This window comes from Nothoprocta perdicaria, unplaced genomic scaffold, assembly GCF_003342845.1.
Source record: "Nothoprocta perdicaria isolate Ctin4 unplaced genomic scaffold, notPer1 scaffold_66, whole genome shotgun sequence".
In the NCBI taxonomy this organism is placed as follows: domain Eukaryota; kingdom Metazoa; phylum Chordata; class Aves; order Tinamiformes; family Tinamidae; genus Nothoprocta; species Nothoprocta perdicaria.
The window spans coordinates 2,170,177-2,185,844 of NW_020455932.1; the positions used below are offsets into that span (position 1 = coordinate 2,170,177).

The window sequence follows — 15,668 nt, forward strand, 5'->3', positions numbered from 1 at the left end:
CACGTTATTTTCCATCTGTGTCCCTGCAATAGAACTTATTGCCTCTGGGCTACAGACAGCCAGACAAATAGAAACAGGTTTTTTTTCTTTCTTTCTTTGACTTGGAAGATGAGAAAGTGTTTTGTATGTTCCTAAGTTGCAGYCAACATAAAGGCCTTTGTCTTCAAGGAAATCAGCGGTTTGATTTGTGACGATATCCAGCGAACTCGGTGAGAAATGTCCCAGCTTTGCCCTGCGTGCCAGGAAGCTGGTGGCATTCACCTCCCCTGGCGTGAGGAACCAAGGGAGCTTTCCTCCTTTTCCCTTGTCTGATCAAATGTGCTCACACATGAAAGAAAGAAGAGGATGGAGTTTTGTTTTAGGAAGCTTTCGCACCCCGCGTTATTTTCTGCATTAAAGGTTGGGATGGGAATTCTGCTAAGGGTTCCCCTCCCTACTGCTACTAATTGTCACTGCTCCAATAAGAGAGAGGAAAAAAGAAAAAGAGGAAAACTGGATTAAGAGGAAAAAAACCTCAGCCCATTGGTCAGAATAACAAGGAGAAAAAGGAAATGAAGCTTCACCCAGTGCTTGAGATATGGCTTACATAGAAGCTATTGAATTCTGCCCACCTGTGTGCCAGCCTCCCCAAAAAGGGTGGCCAGTTTGTATTTTGTTTGGTTTTTTGCCCCTCCGCTCTCTCGCTCTGCCTCCTTTGGTGTTTTTATTCCAGCACAGCAGGCACCAAAGTGAACAYTGACAAGCACTGGCACCCTTCGGAGGGGAAAAAAGGAAAAAAGAAAAAAAATTGTTGCCRCTCTCCCAGAGACGTCCATTATGTCTCCGGAGTCCTACGTTTTGCAACATAAAAGCGTAATCAAAAGAAATCATGCTTCGACTCAGTCAGGGACGGGGCAGAATAGTCCATTTAGCTTTATGCTAAAAAAGAAAATAATTGGACCAAAATTTGTTTGAAATAGGAGCAGGAACCAGTTTGTTTGCAATCTATTTCCTCTGGAAAACAGCAAACTCTATTAAACCCTCTTTGGGAGCTATTTATTTTGGAAACAAGTGCAGCGTTCTGCAAGCAACACACGCGCTTAGAAGCAAAGTTGGAGCAGAGCATAATCTTTGGAGGAAATGTCTGTGTTTATCTGCATTGTAGTGGTAACTAGCTGCCAGAAAAACAAGCTTTCCCCATTTTCAGTGTGCTGCAAACTAACCAGTACAGAACTAGAATGAGAACCCATCTGTGAGAGCTGCGGGTGTGGGCTAACCCGCCAGAGCCCAGCTCTCTCCTGGGCCTCCCTCTTGCCCTTCTCCCATGTAGAGGTGCGAGAAGCTTCTTGTTGATTCTCCTCTTCCTTCCCTCGCCCACCTTCCAGGAGAACAAAAGCCATGGTTTTGGTCCATGGTGGTTTTGCCGCTGGTGCCGCTCGCTCCCTGCTGCTCTGCGCCGAGCTCGGCCCAGCTGAGCCTGGGAGGACCTCGAGGCAGGCACGGACACGAGATACTCTTGGCTGTAGTCATGTGCTGCTGCCTGCCCACCGCAGCTTTCACCTCTCCCGTCCACGGTCAAAACACAGTGTGATCCTTTGGTGAATAGTGAGGATGAATAATTCCGGGCTTGTGCGGTGTGTTTTAGTGGCTCAGGAGAAGCATTTGATGGCTGAGACACGGAAAATCCAGCTCTGTTGCTGAGTTGTGATGGGGAGGACCTCCCAGCACTGCTTTGTTAAGGCGAAACCCAGGCCCCTGGCACAGACACCCTCGCTGGGCTTTCGTGTTTGCTCCTACGAGGAGGGTTTAATCGATGCTCTTCAGTGCTGGCCTCGGCTTCCTCCTCTGGGTGGGGATCCGAGGCGTAATCCGTTTTACATGTCAGATTAGCTCTGCCTGCCTTGCGCTCGTCGGGGCTCTTTGTCTTTCTTTCCCTGAGCCGTGGGGAAGTAGCAGAAGGTGTTTGTGAGGGCGCCCGGAGGCCTCCGCGCTYGTGGCTGCGGCCACGCGGGTGCCGGGCCGTGGGCGCCCGCCTGCTCCGCGGTGCGCCCTGTGGTGCCGCACTCGGGTGCCGCTCACCGCGGCCCAGGGATTCACACCYGGGCACATCCCCACACCTGCCCCGTGCAGGGCCTTCCTGTTCCTCCAAGCCTCCTTCCCCCCGCTCTTATCTCACCCATGGGCATGAGACTCCCCTACCTCTTCAGACACTTGCACTTTGCTGCCTACTCCTGTCCCTGCTTCCCCCCATCATCTTCTCCACATTAATTTCTTTTTACATTTAACCTTTGGATTTGGGGGGAAGGAGTATAATGTGTCTCAGCAGGATATTGTTTGATTTCTGCTCGCAAGAGAGGGCCTTGTTATACTTTCCTCACAAAGTGCTTGTGATTTATGAGCTATTTCTCACTTAAGGGTTAAGTATGTTATCTCCTAGCCCACATATCCTATATTAGCAATAGAGCTGATTACCACCGTTTGTATCGGTCGTGGGGATCCTTAAATAAAATGGAGAGCAGCTTGTTGGAAATCCTCATTTCATTGAAAAGCATGGTTTAACTTTAATAGGGTTTGCATATATATCGTAAATCAGCTCTGGAAAAGGAGGGCAGTTTTTTTCCCTTCCATCTGATTGTTTTACACGTTTCAACAGTGTGTAAAAACACAGCCTGTCATTGTTAATTTTAACCAAAGGGAATTACTTCTTGAAAGGCTGCAGCCATGATTAAATGGAAAAGGTGATCAGTAGTGTAAATTTGGAGCTGATTAAATGCAGTCAGCGCAGATTCTTTATGCGCAAGAGAGACATAGATGAGGCGGGCTACTCTTGCCACCTAGACAGCTTGAGCTCTTAAGCCCAGCCTGTGCAGAAAACTTAGGGATCATCTGCTTTGGGTTCTAGCACAAATGTGGACCTGAAATGTGAAGTTCATGGTTTGACCTGATCCTCCTTCCCACTTGTGCGGCAATCAGCTCGCTCTCTTCCAGCTCTCGCCAAGAACGGCATGGTCATCACAACCATTCTAGTCTTTGCTGCTTGAGGGAGTGTGGGATTTTTCCAAGCTGGAAGGCGTGTTTTGTATTCCTTGGGAGCCATGAACACACCGTGCTTAGTATTAAGGGATCTCACTCTTTCTAGTGAAATGCCTGTTATTAAAATAATATTGGAGTTAAGAGTGGTCTTTCCCTTTAACTTGAACTTTTATCTGTGGAACTTGCAGATCTTTTTGTCTTGACAAGACTTAATCTCTTTACCTCCACCAAAAAACAAACCAAAAAAAAACCACCCAAAAAAGGCAGGAGAGACATTTCAGCTCTTCAGACTACAGGGAAGGGACCTGCTGTCTGTCTAGGTTTGCAGTTGGGTTTTCATGCTTCTCTTTGGATGATGATAAGGCAACTTTTAACAGCCTCAGTTGAGTCAGTCATTTGAATGCTTGCTTCACCCAGTCTGTTAAGGTCAGTATCCACATGCTGGATTGTTACCACCTTATTTAATTTATCACCTACCTCTACGGTCTGGACGTGACCAGCTTGACAGAGATTTAGTCTGGTGGAATAAYAGCAAGATATTTTTTAAAGAATGTATGTGACACCACATCCAAAAAAGCAGTGTAATGCTCTAAACTATTGTGCGTGGTTGGTTTTGGTAGAGGTCATGGCCCTAGCAGCCAAATAGAGCTGTACTTGCTGCAGCCACAGGAGCATCGGTCTTTGGCCATTGGCCTTGGAGGTAGACACTGAGTTGCCTTGGGTTTGTGCAGTGTTGGATATGCTGGACAGGGCTGGAAAATTATCCTGCAAATTTGACCTCGTGAGGAGTATCATGAAATTAAGAGTAAGATCTGTATGGTTTCCAGAAGCCRATACTGTGGCAAGATGCTGGTGAAGGAAGAGCATAGCAAGGAGGAGTGAGAATGACTGCAAAAGCCCATCCTGTTCTATTGCAAGCGTATATAAAGTATTTTTCTGACTTAATGTTATTTATATATAATTTGGATTTAAAAATAATATAGTATTTTTTCAAGGCTACGGGCTGTAGTCTTCACGTTGCCTCATGTGACCAAACCAACAGAAGCTACAGTATTGATGGGACGTGGGCAGAAGACTCATTACCAAGAGGAAAAGGCCCCCGGGGGTGTTGGGTGATGTTCTCACAGCCTCGAGCAGGCGGCCGAAGCTCTGACCTCCAAAGCTGAGTGCAGCTTGACCTGTCCCTTCCTACACAACCAGTCGGCCCTGTAGAACCTTAATCCTACTCCTTGAAAGGCTGAACTAGCGTACAGGTTGGTCCTGTTCTGGTATTAAGGGTGAAATCATATTGAGGTCGCTAAAAATTTTGCCAGGGCACAAAGGGAGGTCAAGAATTCCGCCTTATTTCTTMTTATTATTTGTAAGTACATATGGTCAGATATTAGCAAGTTGGTAAGTTTTCGTGTCATGCCTAGCTTGAGTTAGACTGTAAAAGAAGCTGGTGCATCAGTGAAACCCTAGTGTAGAACTTGCCTTAACTATAAAGCAATTCTAGTAGATTTTTTTCCCTCCTTCTCTTCTTCTGAGGGGGGAAGCATTGTTTTCAAGCATTATTAAAGCTTTTTCTTTTTTTTTTTCTTTTTTTTTCCCCCAGAAGCTAAGAAAGCCATCTGTGAAAACCTGTTTGCATGTTTGTTTTCTACAATAAAATGCAAAATACTTCTTCCTGTTAGCGGATTATGCCATATGTCACTCCCTGTAACAAAACCAGCATGTTTATTAATGAACCCAATCAGAGGCAAGGATTTAGAAAGATTTAAAGGAATTGAATTTTCAGTTCAATGTTTTAGTGCAGGAAAACTTCTGGTCTGTTGTTAATGTTGTACTTGGAAAACTCAGGCTTTGTTTTCTGTATGAATTTGCTAAATTGGCAATGGAGAGAGAGCAGGAGGAAACTCTCTGGGAAAAGAAATCACACTGTGATCCCTGCGTTCTGCATGCGTGAACCCCCAGCTGATTGTGATCAGCAGTTTATATGTGATTAATATTTAATTTGATTGGTATAGTTTTTTTCTCCAGATAAGCTAATTAAGGAACTTGATGGAAAGGACACCCTTGTGCATTAATGTAGCAGCTTTTCAGTTTCTGTAGGGCAGACTGAACCTTTCCTGAGTTACAAATGAGATGAATGCAGCTTTCTCAACTGTGTGGTGGAGAGACCTGAATTCTGTGGCTGCTTTTTCTTTTGGTTCAGACTACCTGAAATTGGGGCTTGGATGATTACTACTATCCTGCAAACTATTTAATACTTGCTGAAGGTGATTTTGATGGATGGAAAGGTAACCAGAGCGTTTATGAGGCCCTTCAGGTGTCAATAGACTGTGCGCGGCGAGGATCTGGTTGCAGTGACGGCTGCTTGTGGCGTCTCACACGGGCAGGGTTTCTCCATGAGAGGCTCCTCCACTTGTCTTTGCCCCTGGACTTCACGCCAATCAATACCCATTTTATCTTTAAACTGCAACACTGCCCTCACTGATTTAGATCTTGTTATTGTAGAGATCAGCTCAGGCACTTGGTCTGATGGTGCTGACAGGAGGAGATGGAGCATTTAACCTCAGGGAGAACGTCTTCTTTCCCCCAGGACCCAGCATCACTTGCCAGAGGGGAGTTTAGGCTGCTTCATGAGGATGTTTGTCGCTTCTTCTTAGTCAACAGTGAATTTATGATACTTCTGATGCGTTCTTTGGCGTATTCCAACACCTTCAGAAAATACAAAGGAAGTAACAATAGTGTGATTTTTCACCCAGCTCCAGCTTCCAGGGCAGTCACTAGTGAAGCGTGAGCACCAGCCCTGTCCTCGGGCAGTGGACCGTGGCTTGGAGGCCAGAGCTGGTCTAAAGGTAGAAATGCAGTTTCTCAGGCAGCGCTGAGATTCTCATGCTGAGACTAGGCTGGTCATTTGKGGGGCAGTTGTTAGGTTAGCACCTTCAAAATTTGCAAGGCAGAARAAGGGGCTTATTTGCTCATTAGATATATTTACCCCTCCTAACCAGAATGTACTTTCCAATATGTGCTTGGGAAGACCGCAGGAACGAAATTCCTCTTAACATTCCTCCAGCTTTCTAACATCTCTTGAAAGGCTTAATAATTCAGTGCCTTTCTCAAAGGCATAATTCATCATGGGAGAAAACACAGAAAAGGAGAAGTGACCTTTTGGAAAGGTCAGCTCATGTTTATGCTTCAGAAATAGCCAGGAGTACTGGTTTGGAGCAAGACCAGGCTGCCTTAAAATAACGTTCCATTAATTGTTGAAGCAGCCTCTGCTTGTTATACAGTAGCAATGTTCTTGAAACAAATTGGGTCAGGGTAACGTGTGATTCAKAGAAACGGGAGAAAATAAATAAGAAGTTTTGGAAACACAACTCTTATAAGAAGAAAACCCAAGAACAAGCAATCTCATTGTACTTGGGAAATGAAAAACCTGATGAGGTTTCACCTAGGAGTCTAGGATTCTACAGTTTCYACCTCTTTCCTTTGGATACAACAACCAATATCTCTTGGGCTCTTGGCCGTTGCTCCCTTTTTGGTASCATGTGTCTGTGGTTCCAGCGCTCTCCTTCACTTCTCTGGCTGTAGGAGTTCAGTAAGAGCCGGTATCCCACCTGAAGGGCGACACCAGCGAGAGGAGCGTTGGGCACGTGGCCACCATCAGAAAGGCGCTGACACCCTGTATTCCAGCCCTCGGCCTCTTTGGGAGCATGAATAGAAAGCACCTTGGATTCAGAGGCAAAACCAGCTCTGCAGAGGCAGGCTAGAGCCCTTACCCCARATTGTTGACTTGGTGTTTTGGTAGCTTGCCCTGGAGGGAAGGTGTGTGCGCCATGCTATGCCGGGAGGGAAGGGGCTGCTGCTCGTGCTGGTACGGCACGTGCTGCAGCRAAGCCTGTTCCAGGCACCTGAACTTTGTCAGCTCTCCAGCTCCGTTTCCCGCCTGAGCAGGGAGCTGGCAGCCCCAAGGGCAGCTCTGCAAGTTGCTGATCCCGTGAGGGCGGCCGTGGCAAGTGGGGAACGCGCCGGCGGTGCTGCCGGGCGCAGGCGTGGGGCCGGCGGCTGCCGCGGTGCTCTTGTTATTCCGGTGGCATAGCTCGCCTTGTTATTGAGCACATGCTTTGCAGATTAGCCTGTTTGTATAGCCAATCGAACATGTGCTCCATTAAAAATTAAAACATCCTGTTTTAAGGATGGAGCAGGAGACATCAGCTGCCACTGTGTAGCAGCCATGGAAAGCCCCAGAGCCCATTACCATAGGTTACAGCAAATGTTAATCAGTGCCAATGCAGTTAAATAATGCAGTTCGTGCAGATGGCAGCTACTACATCTACTCACAGATGTGTCCTCGAGTCCCCGAGGTTGCTGTATCACAGGAGTTGTCGGGAACAGTCAGATCTGATGCTGACTGTAGGTATCACCTTTGTGTTTATGCCACATAGAGCAGCCGGAGGAAAGACAGCAATCGATATGAYGGGGGGAGCAGCACAGAAACACTCCAGACAGCAGCACGGGGCAGCACCCGAGCTGAAATACAAACAGGGAAGAAAACAGTGTCCTTCGCAAGTGAGTTTTTTTTTTTTTCCTGTGCACACATAGCAGTGTATTAGCATTATCACAGATCTGAATGCTCRGCTCCACTTCGGTGCTTGTGATCCCTGCGTGTCACTAGAGACACGTGACATGCGTGGCGGGTGGGAGCACAAGTCCTAGCCCGTGTCTGCCCATCTGCCTTTGSATTGTTGTGTTCAGACTGCTGTGTTCTCCCTCCTTGTTTCATAGGTGCCATTGTAGTGTTATTCAGCCCAGTCTTAAGTCACTATATAATAAAAGTATTTTCTGCTAACTCGCTCAGGTGAAGTGGTTTATATACGCCTTGGGTTGGTGGTGCTCAGTGTGAGTGCTTATAAAGTGGAATGCTCAAGTGTGCAGAGCGAGCAAGAGGCTGGCACGAAAGCTGTGCCGTAAGTACAGGGCTTCCTTTTCAGAGACGCTGTTCAGTGCGYAATAGCGGGAAGACTGGTGCAGGTCGAGAAGCAACAAGGCATCTATTTATTGAATTTTGAATTTTTGGTTTATTTTTATTTCAATTACACTTCACTAGTAAATTATCATTATACCAAGTCTGTGGATTTCTTGCATCATAATGTCCCTTATTCCTTTTTAAAAGAGTTTGGCATATATGTCTATACATTTCTTTTAGGGGGAATAGCTTAGAAATGCAATTTTCTAACCGATTAAGCACTTGGCTCTCTCTCAGGTTTCGCTTATTTCACTGAGGGCATCTCCTTTAGAGCTGAGTTGCTTGAGAACATAGACTGGAGGTTTTCCCCTGTCCTCGCGTTTGTTTTGGGCGCAGATCCCTCAGCTGCAACACTCGGTGTGYGACGCTGTTGGTTGCGACGGTTCCGTTTGTGTTTCCTGCAGAAGACAAGCTGAAAGGCAACCATCCGCAGTGGGCCCTGGTTGAGACATTTGGTTTTTACAGCCGTCTGATTTTGAACCTGCTGTAAGGCTGTCACGCTTTCCTCTCCCATTTTGCATCTCAGCCACGTTGAATAAAACACAGGCCCCATTGCCCTGCACTTGTACTCTGCCCACAGCTCCCATTAACACGACTGGAAACTGTCCGCGTGCAATGAGGTTCGTATCGAGATCTGAGAGCATAATGCGTTTTAGTTGTTTAAGATGAGCTCTCGAGGCCATGCGCTGGGACTYGGGGCTCCCGGGACTCATTTTTCCCTCTGTAGTTTCCTGTTCCAGCCATGGCTCGTCGGCGTGCCGTGCGGGATGAGTGTTCTGCCGTGGCCATGCTGCTGTCAATTAATAATGGCCTGGATCCAAAGTTTATCTGTCGCAATCATTCATACCATCTGGCAATACAAATTAGATGAATTTGAAGGCAGGCTACAAACAGACATGTTGTTTTGGAGGCTGCCATAATTGTATCTATCAAACGTGGAGACAAAGAATGTATTTAATGTGGTTCTGAATCGCGCCGGGGGACGGCTATCCCCTCGAGAGCCAGCTCTGCTCTGGCGGCAGCCGCAAGCCCGGCGCTTGCGGCGCCTTCCCGGGCGCTGCCATCCGCCTCGCTCCTGTCGGGAATGGCACCCTCGGGAATGGACCRAGGGTTATTTTCCTCGCCCGCTCTGGACCTGGCCTCTTTCCCAGGACTGACAGCAAGGAGGCCAATTAGGAGCAGAGCAGGGACTGGCCAGAGATGCCGACGAATGAGGCACAGGACAGATAGAAGTGTCTGAACACGGGAGGCCCCGAGCGGAGGGAAGCCCTGTGCGCGTCGGACAGCACCGGTGTGGCACTCCGTGGTGTTTCCAGCCTGCTTTCTGCCGCTTCCCTTCGTGTGCGAGATCCAGCGTCCTCACCGTGGCGGCCCCGCGGCAGGATGGCCCTTCCAACTCTGGTGGGAGGCACCGTAGGGCAGAGATGGGATTAGGGTCTCTGGTCRGGCCACGTCCTCTGGTAGGAAATGCATCCAACTTCTTGCCACTGTGTCGCATGTAAAATCAGAGAGAAGACCTGGAGGTGGGAGAAACGGGAAGCATAATTCATTCCCATCGTTACAGAGGGGAAGTGGTACGTGCCTTTCTGCAGGAAAGCAGGTGTTCAGTCTGAAAACGTGTTCATAGACTATTGCAGGCAAATGGGATCAGCCTATTTCTTATCACACTTTTCCTAAATTTTAACTACAATTTGATCAAGAAAGTTGCTTACAGAAGGAGATGTCAGCATTGCTGCTGTAAGATGCTCCCTCCTCGCTGGTTCTGGGAGCTCTCCTCTGCTTAGGTTTCAGACAAACTCTTCCGATAGCAGCAAGCTCTTTTGAATTTCAGCAGAAGAGTAAGTTATAATATGCAAAACCGCTGGCAAGCGCAGTGGCATTAGCTTAACGTCCTCTGCGGCACRGGTTGTGATTGCTATTTGATTTTTCCGGATTTTTTCCCCTCTCGATATTTCTTTCCTGTCAATTTTCAGCACTATGTAAATTGTTCAGCATTGAGGTTTTGACACAGGTGATGAATATTGGTGTTTTAAAGCACATAGGGCATTTCTGGAAGTCTGTTCATCAATTTTTGGTTTATTCCACTTTTGCACTGGTATTTTGCTACTAGCATCATAAGTTTATGCTCCAATATGATCTCAGTTATATTGGCCTAGTAGAATAGCCTATATTTGATAGTTACCCSTGCATGTATAAAAGGAACATTTAGGTGCTTTTTAAAATTTGATATGTTACATCTTCTTCGATATGAATCGATAGAAGTATTTCTGAAGCAATTCTCTTTAGTCAATGAAAATCTGTGACAGGAGGAAAATTATCTCTAATATGCGTAGTGCCTGCATTCATCTGGTGGAAGAAGCATCGTACCCAAGTGTGGGTACCCCAGGGATATGTAGGGTGTTTGCACAGAAACTGAGCCCTGGCAGGATGTGTCCTGACCTACTGACATACCGCTTCCTCAGGGAGCCCCCGAGGCGCTTTGGCCATCCAGAAAGCTGCAGCATCCACCGCACGGATCCAAATCCAGGTATTCCCATGAAAGCTGGGAAGAAACAGCCATGTGGGCTGAACTTCGCTCCCTTGAGAAAGTCGAGATTTTAGTCTATTTGGGCCCCAGTCCAGGGTCGCTGACGGCAGCTGTGACTGCTTTTAGTGATTTCCGTCAGCCGTGAATCAAGCTCTAAAATCTTGGGAAATGTTCCTCGTTAYGGCACGTGTCTGATTTCTGCAGAGGTGGAGCTACAGATGAGTGCTAAATGCCTCTTACGTCTCCACTGGTGTCAGACTTTATGCTTTGCCGTGTGTTTTACGACCAGGAACAAAAGCGTGATTGTAAACAGGGCCCATAAAGCTTGTTGGAGCTTATACTCATAGACTGCGTTTTGGAAGGGGGTTGTGTGGCTTTCTTTCGATTTGGGATTTAAAGGAAARTCAGGCTGGTGTTGTGGCGGGGAGGGGAGAACAAATCCCTTCCCTTGGTTCCCTTCATCAGAGCAGCGATTTCTGCTTCCTGCTTGTGCTAAAGCTGTCCGGGACTTCAGTCTGCCTGTAGCACTGCTGCAGTACCGGTAAGGTATCGAGCAAATTATTTTTATTAGGGCCAGCCTGGTGTGACCTAGCTTGCTGCAAAGGCAAACCGCAGGAGGAGGTCAGGGATGTGACTCTCTGGTTACGTTTTGTACCTTAGAACTTTACTTTCCCTCAGCCAGTGAAAACAAGCAACGATTTTTCCGGGCCAGTCGCCCTGATGAGCAGGTAGATGATAATCGGGGTATGACTAAGATAAATTTAAGTACTTCTGTGATATCTATACGCACACAGATGCACGTACATCAATAATACATAAGGCTACATATATACATGTTTTCTTATATAAAAACAACTTTTATTTATGAATTATCTATTGTTTATTTATAAATGACTTATGTCATTTGACATAATGACATTTTATGTCATATATGTCATCCATACTTTGTATGGATGTAAATACAACCTTTTCATGGTTGAACACGTAACCATGCAGCTTCACAAGATCATCAGAGCCCTGATGAATGGCTGCAAATCTCATCTTGAGCATCTTTTGGCTCTGTAAATCATGTACCTTGCATGGGATGCACRTGAGCCCTAGGTAAAGTCAGTGCAACTACTTGTTTGAAGAGTGTTCATCCCGTTGCACGGGTTGCACTTCCACGTGGAGGGCGCAGRACGCTGTCGTATTGCCGTGTCTATACACGTATACGTGTAGGTATTAAGCAATGTTCGTAATCTTTCAGACACAATCCGATYGCATGCGATTGCCTTTCTCTTGGTAAGAAGCCAGATTCTTAGATCATCTCTGTTAGGGAATTTCAAAATTGAATTAAGATTTGGTCAAAACTTGAGTAAGATGTTTGGCGTTTTGCTCTCCATTTATATGTGTGTATAGGGAAAGCATAGATTTAAAAAATGTATTTTTGCTGTGGGAATTCGCAGCTTCAAGGTGACTTGTCAGAGATGATGGATTCCTTAAAATACCTCCTATTCTTTCCTCAGCAGAATAACTGTTAAGTTTTTAAAGTAATAATCTCCTGCATGCATGGCACTGTCGTGCTGTTAGGTGAAAAGGTTTAACTGGTCTCCCCTGTTTAAGCAGCGCCGTCTTATCTTCAGAGCCACCTCAGCATGTCTGAAGTCCTGGAAAGCAGATGATTGATCAAGGAATTTAGGGAACAGCTCCCCTGACAAAGCCGGGGAGGATATTTCCTAAGAGGGGCAGTGGGAGTGGGGAAAGCAGGAAACTTCTTTAACAAGCAAGTCTTGAGTTGTGTAATCTGCATAATATATCCACCGGCATTAAGTCTGTCATCTCTGCCGCGGCTTCTCGTATGGATTTTGCAATAGCTGTCTTTCACTGTCGGCTCTAATAAAGAGCGCTGGTCAGCTCCAATTCCCTGGGAGCGCAGAGTTATGTTTTGTGAACTACATGTGCCTGAGGCCTCTCATGCATGATTTAAACTGCTTTGTAAATGTCAATAGGTGGAAAAGCATTAGATCCCTTGTAGAGTTCCCCAAATCCTCAAAGATGTGTATTCCATGTATAAACCATGCTGGAGTTTCAAGGCCACTGCAATCTCTACACCTGCCTAACTGTGGGTTTAAGGTATTGCCAGGAGCAAAATATCGGTGTATACATGATTTGATCCAGCCGGCCAATGAGACCCTTTATTAAGGAAACCTTTGCTCCTGCGGAAGGTCCCCTGTGATATTAAGTGGGCACACAGCATAAATATTGCATGTCCTTCAAACTTTGTTGCTTTGTGCTGTCTTTTAGAAAAATAAAATAAAATMCGTTGCTGCTTTGTCTGTTGGATCTGCCTTTAAATGGAGGACAAACTCAGCCACGGGAAGGACTGGGGTTTCTGCGCGCGCTGGGGCAGAGGTGCGAACGGCGCTTTGTGGATTATGAAAGAAGCCAGCTTTTAATTAGGAGCGCACTCTCTGTTGGCAGCAACCACTGGCTCTATGAAATAAATAAGAATCTGTTACTAATGAGAAACTGCGGGGGACTTGGATGGCTCAGGGGACCGGCAATGTAGGTCACTGGTTTGCAGGCACACTGGAAGCCGTCGCCATCTGATGCCCGCTCAGTAACCGGCGAGGAGCGAGGCCGCCCGCTTTGGGCCTCCCCGAGGGCCCTCCCGCTTCCCGAGCCCTGGCACTGGCCGGGTCAGGCCCAGGAGCGGCTGTGAGGAGGAGGCTGTGGGGCAGGAGCTGCTCCAGAGCGCCACGTGAGCCCGGAAACACAGCGCGTGCAGGGTTTGGCTCTCAGCAAAGTGCGTCCCTGGGGGGCTGCAGGGGCCCGTGCAGCGCACAGCTGCCTGGAGCAGTATCCCATGGCTTGGGACTAGCGTCCCGCGCTGTGTGCACCCTGGCAGCCCTTGCAGCACTGGGTCATGGCTGGAGAAGGCCTCAGGAGGCAAATGGTGAAACTGTGGCAGTACCTGCTAGTTTGGGATTGGTGTCAGAGTTGCAATACAATGTCASTGTCTCCTGCTTTCTGCTGCACAAGTGACACAGGTGCCTAGCTGAGAAAAATCAGGACCTTCGCGGACCTCCTTTTTGCTTGCTGGCATCCCCGATATTGCCTAACAGCTCAGTGGCGGTAAGAGATCTACCACATTATTCTCACCACAGAAGTTTTCTGTTGCTTAGTTCATGATACCGCTCTCTTTTCCTTTACTAAGCTTCAGACTGGGCTTCAAAAGCAGCTCACAATTTTTGAGATAACATCATCATCATCATCATTATTATTGTTGTTGTTGTTAACTTCTGAGCGGGGTGAATGGTTTCTCGAGGAGCTGATACATGCTACAGAGGGCTGGGCAGGTCATTTCTAATGCCTTGATGCCCGGTAGCTGAGCGTGGCTGTGCCCCCGGCCCTGAAGGACCCCCTGGCTCCTGCGTCGCTTTCAGAGTTCAACCATTGTGGCTGAACCGCTTGTGCCATGCGTGTAATAGCTATCAAATGGAGAGGCCCTCCGTTTATCCCAGCATGTATTTGAGCCCCGGGGTTCCCAGGGGAGCAGCCGCCTTTCTGTGTGTGCTTTGCACAACGGTGACTTTGGTCTGGGCAACTGCGGTGCCTTTGCTCTAAGGTGACTTTGTGCTAGGTGGCTTTCAACATCTTGAGGCCCGAGAACTTTCTTACAGGTAATAKGGTTTCAAACAGAGCTGCTGCCGGGGGGCAGCAGCTCTCACAAAGCCCTGCCTGCCCAGAAGGCTCTTCCTACCACTACTTAGTGCCGTAAGGCAGCGTTTTCTGATGCTGCAGGAAGCGCCTTCCGCTGCTTTCGGAGACTAAACATTGCATTTGCTGTTCAATATTGGTTATCCTTCAGCGGCTCGCGGAGATGGGCAGAACTGCTATTTATAGATTTACTTTCTGTCTCCCTGGTTCAGTGCAGTCAGCCCTGCCACACTGTCCCAGTAATCTGATCAGCCATGCTGCTTTTAAATGAAGGGCTAGGCCTTGGCCTCTGTAGAGAGGGTGACAGCTGTCAGATACAGATAGCAGGCTACAGATCCTGGCTGCTAAAACCCACTCATTCATTCCTGTTACAGATCATTGCCCACAGCTTGAAACCATGCTTTACAGTCCGCCGATTAGCTGGCAAGAGATCTACATACTGTATTAGCAAGGTCAGCCAGCGCGATAAAGGCTAAAACCTCAGCCCAGCTGAACTATTTTTAAGCGGCTGGCCACACACACTAGCCCTTGTTTATTTTCCTCCCTGCTCCATTATGTTGTGTCCAGGGAGCCAAGAACGACAGCGCAGGACGTCCTGCTGCAGCTTGGCCCTCGCCCTGGTGCAGCGCGGTGGCAGTGGGCACAGTGTGGCCAGGGGAGAGGTCACAGTCCCATGGCCAACCTGTGCTTGGGGACCCGCAGTCATCCAAACCCCTGCGGGTTTTCTCGAAATGGGAGAGCTGCTTTCTGCTGCCGGACTGCCTCGCGAAGCTCGCCTGGGGATCTGCCTGCTGGGAGACTTTGTTCGCGAAGTCGTTGGAGTCCGTACCCAAGTGCACTTGAGGTCTGGGAAGAGGTTGCCTGCTTTCTGCATTGCATTTCCAAGCATGCATGTTTGAGAGACAAGAAGGTTGGAGATGGATATGTTCAAGAATCGGGTGATTCTTGTATTAGGGAGTTAGAGGTGCACACGGTAGTGCTTGGAAAGCAAACATGGTATTTGCCAAGGAAGGAGACAAGTCAGAGCTAAACACCACCACAAAACACCCGTCATCTATTATTGGAAAGGAGGAGGACTCATCTCACTGTTCCACTCTGCTGCTATTCTTGTTGGCCAGCTTCAGCTTGCACACCTTGAACAAGAGCATACAGCTTTTGTTCAAAGCTACCAAAATGCTTTTGTGACCCAGCCGAGCTGGTCTAATGGGWATTAATTTCTTTTTGGCACCTGCTCAAACCAATTTTGACCTGGCACTGGTGGGTACCCGCAGTCCCCCCATTGAACCGGTGTGGCAGAACAAAGGTAAATGGGTGCAACTGCAGGCACGGGCGTTCCTGGCACGGTGGGTTGGTAAGGTGTGCGAGACAAGCTCCAAGTGCACGGGTAAATCTTGGCCTTCTCCACATTAGTGATGTCCT

General features: G+C 47.7%; 1 long non-coding RNA gene across 1 annotated transcript in view; it reads left to right on the forward strand.

Moving 5' to 3' along the window:
- The window catches only part of LOC112956694, a 187,656-nt gene that overhangs the window by 55,063 nt on the left and 116,925 nt on the right, over positions 1 to 15,668 (forward strand). The window lies entirely within an intron of this gene.